Below are 15,684 nucleotides of genomic sequence, written 5' to 3'. Positions count from 1 at the left end.
ATTAACAATATTGAACGATTCTGTTAAAGTAAAATATGTACTCTCTATTTTGTTTAATAATCACAGTTGGATCACCTATAGGATGCACACAAAGTAACACTGCATCATACCTTTGTTACTCTTAATATTTTAATATCAATAATTATATAACCCATGCTGTATGTATATTGGTCAATATTTGTAACCAAATGCCAACATTGGGCATTATCATTTTACTAGGGCCTTTCTGTGATTGGTGAATTTTGAAAGCGGAAAAATAATATGCATAATTGAGGGGGCAGGTTAAAGTCGGGGTGGGGGGGTAAATAAAGGGCCCAGAAAAAGGAGGCAACAGGGCCCATGATTTCTCTCCCTGGCCCTGGTGATCAGCAACCCACCCACCACCAGCACAGTGTGACATCTGTGTGTGCCTGTACAAGAGACTTGGTAGAAACTTGCCATGGCTTTTTCAACAGAACATTCCAAACCCATAACCTCTATCACCTGCAAAGCCAAGGGCAGCAGGCACATAGGAAAAGCTACCACATCCAAGCTCCTCTCCAAGTCACACAGGATCCTGACTTGGAACTATATCACTGTTTCTTCATCCCCGTTCCTTTGTGCCCTTCTCTATAAGAACTTTTAACAGGAGTTTAATGAATGGATGAGGCATGCACTCATGATGGGACTCACTGATTGATTATTTAATGCATTGGAATAGTTTTTGAATACATTTTATTTAAATTTAGACTTCTGTGATAGGGTAATTTTCTTTCCTTTTATTGTTATTATTCATTTATATGTAATTTTTAATGAACGAATATTGTATACAAAATGAAATTCCATGTAGACAATAAAGTGAAATTGATGGATCAAAATCCTGGTATTCCTGACTGAACGGAACTGTGAGTATTCTTATACTGCTTGGGCAGCAGTGCCTCAAGAATGTAGCTTACCACCACTTTCTCAAGGATCATTAGGGATGGGCAATAAATAGCCTTGTTAGCAATGTCCATATCCCTTGAGCGAATAAACGAATGTCTGCAAGGCTCAGTGAATGCTCTAATAGAGGATAGTCCTCTCTTTGTAGTCTGTGACTTCTGTTATCAAGGCTGACCTGCTTCTCTGATGACAGGATATTAGTTGCGCCTTCTGAAAGTCCCTGTGACCAATCCCCTCCTCCCCACTTCAGCTTCTGATAGGTTTTGAAACCTGCACAGCTCAATGTTGGCATTTAAAAGATGCTAATTATGATGCCCCAAGAGGGAGAATTAATCTTCAGGTTACACTTTCTGCTGAGTGCTGATGATCATGGACATGAGAGTTATTATTGAGGGCATCACTGATACTTAAGTAGAAATTGAGTGCAGGGAAGAGTTATAGTTCATTATTTTTGCTGTTCTGGTGATGTCTTCATATATTTTTGCAACACGGTAGAAAAGTCCTAGTGAATTGGCACTGCTATCTTCCTCCACAATACTTGCATTTACTGATTCAGAGAGCTCCTGCCCCTGACCCCAAACAGCCACTCTGTTCTGCCAGCAGTATAACAATATCAGGCTCTCAAAAAATTAAAGGTTTTTCTTTTTGGCCTTTTCATGGTTGCTAATCTCGGCAATGTTTATTCCTCCAGAGCTGCCTCTTTAAACAGGAACAGCTTTTATATCCTGCTGCTACAACAGAACTTTGTCTCTCACTGGCTGTTTTTCTTTCCTCCTCCAATGTCTTCCAGATCGGATGCTTCATAGACTGAGGTCCCACCTCACCATGTGCTTCTGGCCTGTGGTGTGGCAGTGTAGATGTACATCGCCTGCCAAACCTTTGATCATTTCAGTGAATTGAAATTACAATTTCCAGCCAGGCCTGGACCATGTCAAAGCAGTGGCTATCTGTCGTGTCCTGCCTTCTTCCAGTGGTACAATTTGAGAACTTGAATTGCTAGCCTATTGATGCAATTTATAAATAAAAACAGAAAACATTTGTAGAGAGAGCTTTAAACTAAATAGAAGTAGGGCAGAGTTCTGGAGAGGGGATAAGTAGGCTTACAAAGCAAAAGGATATGGCAGCATTGCAGGGCAGCTACTTGGGTGCCCTTCACTGATATGTTCAAAGGTTATACCCAGAGTGTGACAGGATGTGATAGAGTGTACAAACATAAATAAAAAGCAGCAAATAGGGTCAAAGGGGAAAAAATGGTAAAAAGGTAAAATAATTGGCTCTTTACTTAAATGCATGTAGTATTCAGAACAAAATAAATGATTTAACCAAATAAAGAAAGATTAATGGGTATGATCTTACAGCCATTATGGAGACATGGTTACAAGGAGATCAAAGCTGGAAACTAAATATTCAAGGGTATGTGACTTTTCGAAAAACAGGCAGGATGGAAAGGGTGCTGGGGTAGCTTTGTTAGTACAAGTTGGAATAAATATGATAGCAAGAAATTATCTTGGGGGAAAATGTGGAATCCATATGGGTGGAGGTAAGAAATAACAAGGGGAAGACAACACTGGTGGAACTAGTCTATAGACCCCCTAACAGTAGCTATACTGTCGGACAGAGAATAAATCAGGAAATATTAAGGGCACGTAAAAAAGGCAGTATATTAATCATGGGTGACTTTAATCTCCATGCAGATTGAGAAAATCAAACTGGAAGAGATAGCCACGAAAAGAATTCAGAGTATATTCGGGACAGTTTCCTGGGACATTATGTTCTGGATCCAACCAGGAATCAGGCTATTTTGGATTTGGTAATGTATAACAAAGCAGGTTTAATAAATGATCTCAGAGTAAAAAATCCCCCAGGAAACAGTGACCATAACGTGGTGAAATTTTAGCATTCAGTTTAAGAGTGAGAAACTTAGTTTGAAAACATCTGTGCTAAACTTAAATAAGGGTAATTACACAGAAATGAGGGCAGAGTTGGTTGGAGTGGACTGGGAAAGGAGTTTAGCAGAAATAATGGTTGATGAACAATGGCAGACGTTTAAGAAAATAGTTATTGGTTCACAACAGATATATCCCAGTGAGGAAGGATTGTAGGAGAGGGATAAACCAACCATGGTTAACCGAGGGAGCTAAGGATAGCATCAAAGTGAAAGAAAAAACATACAATGTGGCTAAGATTAGTGGCAAGCCAGAGGATTGGGAAAGTTTTAAAAACCAACAGAAGATGACCAAACAAAAAATAGAGGGAGAAAATAAACTTTGAGGGTAAACTAGGAAGTAATATAAAAACAGACAGTAAGAGCTTCCTTAAATATATAAAAAGGAAGAGAGAGGTCAAAGTCAATAGGGTGGCCCCTTAGAGAATGAGGCTAGGGAAATAATAATGGGGAACCAGGAAATGGTAGAGGAGTTGAATAAATACTTTGCATCAGTCTTCACGGTAGAAGACACTAATAGCATACCAAAAATACTAAATAATCATAGGGCAAGAAGGGGAAGGAAATAAATACAATAACGATCACTGGAGAAAAAGTACTAGGAAAACTAATGGGGCTAAAGGCTGATAAGTCCCCTGGACTTGATGGATTGCATCCTAGGATATTAAAGGAAATAGCTGCAGAGATAGTGGATGCACTGGTAGTAATCTTCCAAGAGTCCTTAGATTCTGGAAAAGTCTCAGAGGATTGGAAAAGTGCCAATGTAACACCATTATTCAAAAAGGGAGGGAGACAAAATACAGGTAACTACAGGCCAGTTAGCTTAACAGCTGTCATTGGGAAAATGTTGCGAGTCTATTATAAAGGATGTAATAGCAGACCATTTAGAAATACATAATCTAATCAGAGTCAGCATGGCTTCATGAAGGGGAAACCATGCCTGACAAATTTATTAGAATTCTTTGAGGTGGTAACAAGCAGGGCAGATAAAGGGGAACCAGCAGATGTAATATATTTGTATTTCCAAAAGGCGTTCAATAAGGTACTACAGATAAGGCTACTAAATAAGATAACTTCCCATGGTGTGGGGGTAGTATATTAGCTTCGATAGAGGACTGGCTAACTAATAGACAACAGAGAGTTGGGATACAGGGTGCATTTTCAGGATGGCAATCTGTAACCAGTGGAGTGCCACAGGGATCAATGTTGGGGCCACAATTATTTACAATATATATTAATGACTTGGATGAGGGAAATGAATGTACTATCGGCAAGTTTGCAGAAGACACAAAAATAGGTAGGAAAACAAGTGGTGAGGATGACAAGTGAGTGGGCCAAAATGTGATAGATGGAATATAATGTGGGAAAGTGTGAGCTAGCATACAAGTTCAGCAGGTAATAGGTAAGGCAAATGGAATGTTGGCCTTAATTTCAAAGGGATTAGAGTATAAAAATAGGGAAGTCTTGCTAAAACTATACAACGTACTATTTAGACCACACCTAGAATACTGTGAACAGTTTTGGTCCCATTATCTAAGGAAAGACATACTGGCATTGGAGGCAGTCCAGAGAAGGGTAACTAGGTTGATCCCAGGGATGGAGGGATTTTCTTATGAGGAGAGGTTGAGTTGATTGGGCCTATACTCACTGGAGTTTAGAAGAATGAGCAACAACCTTATTGAAACATATAAGATTCTTACGGGGCTTGACAGGGTAGGTGCTGAGAGGTTGTTTCCCCTTGTGGGACAATCTAGGACCAGAGGGCATAATCTCAGAGTAATGGGGTGCCCATTTAAAACAGAGATGAGGAGGAATTTCTTCTCTCAGAGGGTAGTCAATCTGTGGAATTCTTTACAGTAGAGAGCTGTAGAGACTGGGTCAAGGATATTCAAGGCTGAGATAGAAAGGTTTTTAATCAGTAAGGGAATCAAAGTTAATGAAGAAAAGACAAGAAAGTGGAGTTGAAGGTTATCAGATCGGCCATGATCTCTTTGAATGGCAGAGCAGACTTGATGGACAGCAAGACATGGTGGGGGGTGCTAAGGCTGCCTTTTGGGTCAAATGGCTAAGACAGACATGGTACTCATCCATCCAGAGCACAGCAACTCATTGAATCTTTTCCTGCACTGGGTGCCAGTGCGCCGCACATCATCATGGGCGCTTACAGCGTCACCCACCTCCTCCCATGTCTGGCTGGTGACATGGGGGGCTCTCCTCCTCCCATCCTCAGGATACAGAATGTGCCAACGGATAGCCACCTCTTGCAGGTGGACAGCAAGGCATGAATCTGAAAATCAGGAGGCACAGTGGCCCCCTGCTGGCGTCTCCTGCAGCCTGCCCCCCTCCTCCTCCTCTTCCCTCAATCCAGCATGTCCTTCTCTATGAGTGGCCATGGTGCACTGCCTCAAGCAGGCTGCCTGGCCACTCTTTATACAGGCTGCCGATTCCCCATTGGAACCGGCAGTCTGAGTCCACCCGCCCCCTCCCCAACTATTTTCCCGTTCTCCACAGGAGTCGCTTACCTGCTGGGCAGGCCTTAATTGGCCCGCCCGCGGAAAATGGTGACACAGCCTGTTTCTCCAGCGGCAATTGGCCACCCGCCGCCGAGTCGGTCAGGCGGTGGAAAATTCTGCCCACTGTCTACTTATATAGACAGTTTATGACTCACACCCAAATTGCAACTATTAAGTCAGATTCCTGTTACAGTAATTAACTTATTTAGGCAACCATTTTCAGCTGTTTGGCAGTTAACTGCCCCTGCTACTTAAAGGCAGTTTCTGTTGATTACATATCTAAATTAGCTTGCTATTTCTTTTGCAATTTTAAAGTCAAATTCTAAATGTTAAATTACAGTTCAAGAATAATTTACCAGAGGTCGCAAATTCCTGACATTAACACTTTTACGTATCACTCTGTTCCCTGATCGTTCTGTGCTCCACACTCATGCTGCAACTCCTTCATTATGTTTGCATAGAGCAAAAAGATCATTACCTTTTTCTAAAGTTGATCTGAATGTGAACAGTGGCCGTGAGAAGTCAGAGTCCCAAAACTTGTTTGACTCATATTCCTGTAGGTTGATAGAAACAACTTGGGGAATCTTAAACACTGTGAAAGGAGTTTCTACAAGTGAGTGTAGCCGTGATCAGAATATTTCTAGTGGTGAACATTAATATCGAGATGTGTCCAAATCAATGAAGCTGAGGCTCAGCTGCACCGTGTGCACTCACCTGAACTGATATAAGTCCTGACGTAATCGCTAGATAACAATCTGTAATCAAGCTCCACATTATTGCTGACAGCACATGGGGAGCTGCATCAATTGCTGTAATTAATTCTGGAAATTATACCTTTTCAGAAGGAAGTTTATCCCATTGTTCAAGTAACTAGAATGTTTAATTCATTATTAATCTCCAAATGTTTATGAAATTTTACAGTAAAAGTAAATTACCATAATTTTTCCATCTAGAATTAATCACATTTCTGACTATATTTAATAAATAAGAAACGCAATGCACTTACTAAATAATTACTGCTTTAACTAAAATAAAGACTTTGTAGCAGAGCACATCGACAACTAACTTACAGAAATACATGACACACATAAAACAAAGCATATTAAAGTGGTTAATTCCTGATAAGTCTAGCATAGGTATCTGAAAGTGCCCTGAGGTTGATGGGAGTGGTGGCCTTTACTGCCATTTGTATTGACAGCAGTACAGGCTGTGAATAGTGCCTATCTTATGTTTTTCTTGTGCACTTGCTCCACTGTATATTAACATCTGTTATATCCATGCTTTCTAATAAAAAGCTGAATTCACACTTTTCCTTAGCTTTCCTCCTATCACTCCACATGCAATTTCTGAGTTCATCTCGTCCATTACATCCACGTCCTGCTGACCACCCAACTTCCCCCTTTGTCCCCAGTGCTAGCTGAGGATGTAAACAGGTCCCTCTCTGAAACATACATAGAAAATAGGAGTAGGCCATTCAGCCCTTCGAGCCTACTCCGCCATTCATTATGATTATGGCTGATCATCCAACTCAATAACCTGCTCCTGCTTTCTCCCCATATCCTTTGATCCCTTTTGCCCCAAGAGCTATACCTAACTCCTTCTTGAAAACATACAATGTTTTGGCCTCAACTACTTTCTGTGGTAGCGAATTCCACAGGCTGACCACTCTCTGAGTGAAGAAATTTCTCCTAATCTCAGTCCTAAATGGTCTACCCCGTATCCTCAGACAGTGACCCCTGGTTATCGACTTCCCACCATCGGGAACATCCTTCCTGCATCTACCCTGTCTAGTCCTGTTAGAATTTTATAGGTTTCTATGAGATCCCCCCTCATTCTTCTGAACTCCAGCGAATATAATGCTAACCGGCTCAATCGCTCCTTATATGTCAGTCCCGCCATCCCAGGAGTCAGTCTGGTAAACCTTCGCTGCACTCCCTCTATAACAAGAACATCCTTCCTCAGATAAGGAGACCAAAACTGCATACAATATTCCAGGTGTTGTGTCACCAAGACCCTGTATAATTGCAGCAAGACATCCCTGCTCCTGCACTCGAATCCTCTTGCTATGAAGGCCAACATACCATATGCCTTCTTTACTGCTTGCTGCACCTGCATGCTTACCTTCAGCCACTGGTGTACGAGGACACCCAGGTCTCGTTGCACATTCCCCTTGCTCAATTTATAGCCATTCAGATAATAATCTGCCTTCCTGTTGTTGCTACTGAAGTGGATAACCTCACATTTATCCACATTATACTGCATCTGCCATGCATTTGTCCACCCACTCAGCTTGTCCAAATCACACTGAAGCATCTCTGCATCCTCCTCACAGCTCACCCTCCCACCGAGCTTTGTGTCATCTGCAAATTTGGAGATATTACATTTAGTTCCCTCATCTAAATCATTGATATATATTGAATAGCTGGGGTCCCAGCAATGATCCCACTAGTCACTGCCTGTAATTCGGAAAAAGACCCATTTATTCCTATTCTTTGTTTCCTGTCTGCCAACCAGTTTTCTATCCATCTCAATACACTACCCCTAATCCCATGCACTTTAATTTTACACACCAATCTCTTATGTGGGACTTTTTCGAAAGCCTTCTGAAAGTCCAAATAAACCACATCCACTGGCTCCCCCTCATCAACTCTACTAGTTACATCCTCAAAAAATTCTAGTAGATTTGAAAGCATGATTTCCCTTTCATAAATCCATGCTGACTCTGTCTGATTCTGCCACTGTTTTCCAAGTACTCAGCTATTAAATCTTTTATAATAGACTAAAATTTTCCCCACTACCGATGTCAGGCTGACTGATCTATAATTCCCTGTTTTCTCTCTACCTTCTTTTTAAATAGTGGGGTTACATTAGCTACCCTCCAATCTGTAGGAACTGTTCCACAGTCTGTAGAATCTCGGAAGATGACCGCCAATGCATCCACTATTTTTAGGGCCACTTCCTAGGATGTAGATTATCAGGCCCTGGAGATTTATCGGCCTTCAATGCCATCAATTTCCCCAACACCATTCCCCTACTAATAATGATTTCTTTCAGTTCCTCCCTCTCACTAAACCCTGTGTTCCCCAACATTTCTGGTACGTTATTTGTGTCCTCCTTTATGAAGACCGAACCAAAGTATGTATTTAGTTGGTCAGCCATTTCTTTGTTCCCCATTATAAATTCCCCTGCTTCTGACTGTAAGGGACCTACATTTGTCTTCACCAATCTTTTTCTCTTCACATACCTATAGAAACTTTTACAGTCAGTTTTTACATTGCCCGCAAGCTTACTCTCGTACTCTATTTTCCCCTTCTTAATCAATCCCTTGGTCCACCTTTGCTGAATTCTAAACTGCTCCCAATCCTCAGCTGTTGTTTTTTCTGGCCAATTTGTATGCCTCTTCCTTGGATCTAATACTATCTCTAATTTCCCTTGTAAGCCACGGTTTGGCCACCTTTCCTGTTTTACTTTTGCTCCAGACAGGAATCAACAATTGTTGCAGTTCACCCTTGCACTCTTTGAATGTTGCCATTGCCTATCCACCATCATCCCTTTAAGTAATGTTTCCCAATCCATCATAGCCAACTCGCGCCTCATACCATTGTAGTTTCCTTTATTACGATTCGGGATCCTTGTCTCAGAATCAACTACTAATCAACTCCTTTGAAATCTGCCATCATTACCACTCTCCTCAAAAAAGCTACTTTTGACCCAATGTCCAAATTCCTGTTCCTCCCCAAAGCTCTTGAACATATTGTCACCTTGCAAATTCATGACCAATTCCTCCAGTATACCATGTTTTAAACTCTTGAATCAGGTTTATGTCCATGTCATAGTAGACCATAAGACATAGGAGCAGAGGTAGGCCATCGAGTCTGCTCTGCCATTCAACGAGATCATGGTTGATCTGATAATCCTCAACTCCACTTTCCTGCTTTCCCCCCATAACCCTCGATTCCCTTACTGATTAAAAATCTGTCTATCTTAGCCTTGAATATACTTAATGACTCAGCCTCTATAGCCCTCTGTGGTAAAGAAATCCAGATTCACAGCCCTGAGAGAAGAAATTCCTCCACATCTCCATCTTAAACGGGCGACCCCTTACTCTGAGTTTATGCCCTCTGGTCCTAGACTCTCCCACAAGCAGAAACAGCCTCTCAGCATCTACCCTGTCAAGCCCCCTAAGAATCTTACATGTTTCAATAAGGTCGCCTCTCATTCTTCTAAACTCCAATGAGTATGGGCCCAACCTAATCACTCTCTCCTCAGAAAAAAAATCCCTCCATGCCCGGGATCAACCTAGTGAACCTTTTCTGGACTGCCTCTAATGCCAGTATATCTTTCCTTAGATAAGGGGACCAGCACTATTCACAGTGTTCTAGGTGTGGTCTAACTAGTGCTTTGTATAGTTTTAGCAATTCTTCCCTATTTTTATACACCATTCCCTTTGAAATAAAGGCCAACATTACTTAAATGTCTCTAATTAAAGTCACTTGTAACATTCTTGGTATCTGTGATTATTGTGAACCATCCCTCCTCATCTTTCTCAACCTTTCTGCAGCCTTTGACATGATCAACCATGTCATTTTCCTCCAATTGTCCAGCTGAGCAGGACCATGCTCTTCTGATTCCACTCTTACCCAAGCAGTAGTAGCCAGAAAATCTGCTACAATGGCTTCTCTTCTCACCCTCATGATGTTACCTCTAGAGTTCCCTTAAGAATCTATCCTTGGTCCCCTCTTATTTCTCATCTACATGCTATCAATGATATTATTCAAATTTATGACACTATGTTGCACATAAAAGCTGATGACATCTAGGTCTACATCACCACTACCTTTCTTGACCTCTCCACTGCCTCAGCAATGTCAGGTTGCTTGTTCGACACCCAGATCTGGATGAATCACAATTTCCACCAATTAACCATCAGGAAGACCAAAGTCACTGCCTTTGTTTTTGTCACAACTTTCCATCCCTGATTCATCTTCCCTCCCCATCCACTGTGTTAGGCTGAACAAGATTGTTTGCAACCTTGGTGTCCCATTTAATTCTGAGCTGAGTTTCTGATTTCGTTTCTGCTCCAACACAAAAACCACCTAATTCCATTTACATAACATTGTCCGTCTTTGCCCTGCCTCAGCCCATCTGATGCAGAAAATCTCATCCAACTCCCATCTCGGCTATTGCAACGCTTTCCTGACTGCTCTCCTACCTTCCACCCTCCATAAACTTCAGTTTATCCAAAAGTCTGTATCCTATATCCTCTAGGATGCTGTGTATATCCTAATCTGCACCAACTCCCAATCACCCATCACCCCTGTGCTCACTGCCCTACATTGACTTCCAGTCCACCAAAGCCTCAAATTTAAAATTCACATCCTCATGTTCAAATTCCTGTTCCACCCTTCCTTATCTTCCCACACTCCTCCAGCCCAACAAGAATTTGAGAATTCTGTGTTCCTCTATCTTGGGCTGATTTTGCATTTTCTTTTCTTTATGCCCCATCATTGGCCACTTCTTTAGTTGACCAGATCCAAAGCTCTGGGATTTCCTCCCTAAACTTACCGACTGCTTCTTATCTCGCTCTCTCTCATCTTTTAAGGTCCTCCTTAACAAGTAACTTTCAGTATCTCCTTCTTTGGCTCAGTTACAACTTTTTTTGTCTGATTATGCACCATTGAAATGCTGTGGGACATTAAAGGCACCGTGTAAATGTAACTACTTTTAACTTACTTTCAATTATGATAATACCTCACAATCTCTGAGTTTGGTTAAGTTTATTAATTCCAGGCTTGAAGTGGAGCAAAATATACACTTTTTGAATGCTATAAAAATAGAAACATACCAACATTAGGAACAGGATTGAACATTCAGCCTTTCAAAACTGCTCTGCCACTTCTATTAGATTATTTTATTTTTTAGATACAGCTTATGTTTCAGTGATCAAAATACACCTGTACAATTAATTGACAAAATAAAGTAACAGCATAAACAGTAAAAAAAATTGCAACTATCCCACTGAAGTTAGAGGGTTTCACCTTATAAAAAGCATCCAGTTTAAAGTATAACTAGTCCTGGAGACAGAGTTATAGTTGAAAGAAAATAGAATATATATGTTTCTCCGTACAAGATCAAAAATATTGTTAGCCTTTCCAAAAAATGAAAATACAAAGAATAAACTTAACTGGTACTTCTTCCAAAAGAAAGTCTTTGTTCCAGGTTAGTAAAGTCATTCTCTTTATCTCCAAAAGAGAATTCATTAACTTGTTGGGCAGTAATCTTGTTGCTTTGAAGCTCTGTATGGTTCACATGCTTTGGTTTAATCAGCCTTTGAGAGCACGGAGAAAGCATGCTGTCAGTTGGACTTCGGAAGAGTTTCTTCTCCTGTGCCTGTTTTCTTTTTGTTAAACTTGGGGTTGGGGGCTATTGGTTTGGGTCATGGTGCTTATTCAAAGCTTTGCTTGTATTCATTTCAAAATCTCTTTTTGCTCAATTGGCTGATCTGTACCTCAACACTGTTTGGTGCCTTTGTTCCATATTCATTGTTATGAAAAGCCGATTACGGCCACAAATTACTTTTGGGCATATTGACTTTTTAATGAAGACGTGTGTGTTTTTAAAGAAATACAAGCAAAGACACTGAGCAAAAGATGGCTGATAATGTGAAGTGAGCACTTTCTGGAAAAATTCTATGTGGATTATACTGACAGACCTGTCCTGAGAGAACATGAAATGTTGCACCTGAAAAGTGTCATGGCCTTCTTCAAGCAGAGGCACTTAAAAAGGAGATAGGAAAGATGCAAAAGACTGAACTTTAATCTCCTGTGGTTGCAGAGACAAAAGACTGATTATCACTTCTCAGCAGTCATCTAAAATCCACTCCTATTGATTCATATCACAGGATGTGTAAAATGGTCAGAGATCAAAGAAAACAGACTCTGGACACAAGACACGTGGGAGAATTTTCAGCATGTTGGGCAAGACAGTTGGGATTGGGCATGGAGCCAATCGCCACCCACGATTGGCTCTGCACTGACGTTTTACGCGGGTGGGCCAATTAAGGTCCACCCAGCGTGAATCGTGGCTTCCGAGAACAGCGGGAGGGGGCGGGTGGAGACGGGACTCCAATGACCGCCAGGTCCAATGGCGACCCAGCGGCCTGTTTATAAACCGTGCAGGGATCCTTCCAAAGGCTGGCAACGATGGCGACCAGGAGGGTGCCTGAGAGCGTTCTCGGTGATCAGGCCAGGCAGGAAGGCAGGTCAGCGGGGCACTGTGCCCCCCAATTCTCAGATGAGTGCCTTGCTACCCTCCTCGAGGAGGTGGCAGCATGGCGTGAAATCATCGTGCCAAGGGGCGGGAGGGAGAGGCCCCCCCACATGACGAAACGTGCCTGGGAGGAGGTGACAAAAAGGGTCAGTGCACACAATGTAGTGCAACGCACCTGGGTTCAGAGCCGCAAGCACTTCAACGACCTTTTGTGATCGGGAAAGGTGAGTACCGTGTTGGCATGGGTAACTTAGCACAGCAGTTAGGTTCCACAACCACCGCAACTCTGAATGTAGTTACTGCATTGAATCATGCACAGCATGTTGCCTTCGCTAGGTGGGCCAGCATTTATTGCCCATGCCTAGTTGCCCCTGAGAGGGTGGTGCTGAGCTAGCTTCTGTATCCGCTGCATGTGGTGCACTTACACCCACAGTACTGTTTTGGCGGCGACCTCAAGGAACTGTACCTAGGCGCAATGCTGGAATGCCAACACATTTCAAAGTCAGGATACTGACCGACTGGGAAGGGAACTTCCAGGTGGCGGGGCAGCCATCCATCCGCTGCCCTTGGCGTTCTAGGTGGTAGTGCTTCCTTGCTTTGGAAGATGATACAGTGTGAGTGGCAAATGTGATGGAGGCAGCATCTGGGCAAGGGGGTCAGCCCTGGCTGCTTGGGGTGAGTGTATGGCGGTTCCAGGGTCACGAATTGGATGAACCCTGCAATGTTTCACTCAGATGGAGGTGCAATGGCAATGGCAATCCAAGTACAGGGTGGACTAATCAATGCTCCTCTCTCCTTTTCAGGAGAAGGCCGCACACAATAACGCTGAGCAAATGCAGACTGGCGGAGGGCAGGCACAATTGCTCATTCTCACAAGCAGGAGGCTCTCGAGCTGGAGAGGCGCCATGCGCCCAGGTCAACCGGCAGCGGTGAGGTTGGGGTGCCAGTGGGAGGTAAGAGTGCAGTGCACTGAGGTCACAATATCTGTAATTGCAACCATTCCATTGTTGACTGTTTAGTGAATTCAGCATCCAACATGGGTTTCCCATTGATTATGGAAGGAGGAGTGCATCCTGATCCGGGGGCCAGGCATGCAAATTAATAGTGTCAAGACTTCAACTAATCAAATGTCCTTGTTCTTCCTTTCAGCCTCACCTGATCACGCCCGGACCGAGGAGGCAGAGGTCCTGCCACTGACACCTGAGAGCCCTTAAGAGTTACAAGCACCATCTCAGCCAGGCAGGCACCAGCGCAGAAAATAGCACCTCAGTGGGAATTAGATAATTGGCTAATGTCCCGGAGCACAGTGACGAGGGCACTTCACACTCACTTAAGGTGCAGACGGAGACAGAGCATGCCCAGGGCAGTCGGAGGACTGCAGGGGACCAGGGACATGCTCAGTCGGTGGCTGATGATGTGCCTCTGGAGTCATCCCTGAGGCAGCAGACGCTGGAAGTCCAGCAGGGTCTGCGGGAGGATCTGGCAGAGATACAGGAGGAGCATCAGCAATGCATTGACCCTCATTGCTGAGCGCAATGCTTCCTCCATGGAGAGAGTGGCGACTCTCATGGAGAGGTTCCTCCAGGAGAACAATCAGGGCTTCCTGGGGTTGCGCTCGAACCTACAAGCCCTCACAGTGGCATTGACCTCAGCTGGTTAGCGTCAATGTGGGTATGGATTGGGCACCCGGTATCTCAGCTAGGTGTCCATCCATCAATAGTGAGCAAGGGATTCGGAGCGACCTCACATTGCCGCACAAGTGGCCTGTCGTCTTTGCAGGATCCTCTCAGGGCGCTCTGGATGCAGGCAGCAGCTCCTCCGCCCCTCTGCCAGTGACCGTAGAATCTGATGAGTCTGCAGCAACTGGGGAGATGCCAGCCGTGCCACTGGCTGCTCCCTCCTAGGCGGAGGCAGGCTGCATAGACCAGAGGACGGCCTCCAAGGTCAGCGTGGCCAACAGGACAGCAGAGTGAGCCTCCAGTGCCAGTGCCAGCGAGGGGGGAGCGCTTAGACGTAGCACCCAAAAACGTAAGCGTAAGGCACCTTAGGCTTCTCACTGGTGGTTTTTTATTGCCCCAGTATTAGTTGATTATTAGTTAGTATGCAGCTCAACACCTGTGAATGAACTTTCTTTTCTGTTTTGTTTTATGAAAACATTAATTGCTTTAGTCGTGAACAAGGCTCAGGGTGCTTCCTTATTTCTGCAGGTGTACAGGAACCCATGATGTTATGAGTGACTTGTTTGTCATTGAGCTTTATTGACAAGGCACATAGTTAATGTTCCTAACCAGGCAGATGTTGCTCTCAGGTATCGAGTATGGAGCCTGCAGCCCTGGCATGTGTTGGAGGTCCATCTGTGGTGGGCTAGCTGAAGGTTCTTTGGATTAAAGACTCCCGGGTGTCCCTGCCTCCCTGGAGATTTCCTGGGTCAGCGTCTATCCCCTCAGTGTTCTCCTGTGTGTGCTCATCCTCGGACTCACTACTGAACTCATCATGTGCAGCCAGAGCATCTGCATCTACATCTTCTTCCTCCTCTGCGTCCCCCCTTTCCAGCGCCAGATTGTGCAGTGTGCAGCGTGCAACCACTATCAGTGACCATGGTCTGGGGGGTATTGCAGTGCACCCCCTAAACAGTCCAGGCATCGGAAGCACATCTTGAGAAGACCGATGGTTCTCTCTACCACAGCCCTTGTGGAGGAAGGGCTCCTATTGTAGCTCAGCCTCTCTTCTTGGATGGCAGAGGGGCGTCATGAGCCACCTTTTGAGGGGATAGCTCTTGTCATCCACCAGCCAGCCTGCAGCACTGAACAGCCTCAGCACCTGGGAATGTTGGAAGATGTAGGCATCATGTCACCGTGCTCCATCACGATATTTCGCGGGTGGGTGGGCACGTTTTGGCTCCGTTGTGCACAAGCAATTAATTAACGGGCCACTTAAGACCCTTGAGGCATTAATAGACTGAGATTTTTCGGAGCCCGTGCGATCTTCAGAGTGTCACACGGGTGCAACAGGCAGGCGGATAGGCCATATTTTTAA

This window comes from Carcharodon carcharias, chromosome 8 (genome assembly GCF_017639515.1).
Source record: "Carcharodon carcharias isolate sCarCar2 chromosome 8, sCarCar2.pri, whole genome shotgun sequence".
NCBI lineage: Eukaryota > Metazoa > Chordata > Chondrichthyes > Lamniformes > Lamnidae > Carcharodon > Carcharodon carcharias.
The sequence above is the reverse complement of the archived record's forward strand: the minus strand, read 5'-3'. Positions refer to the sequence as shown.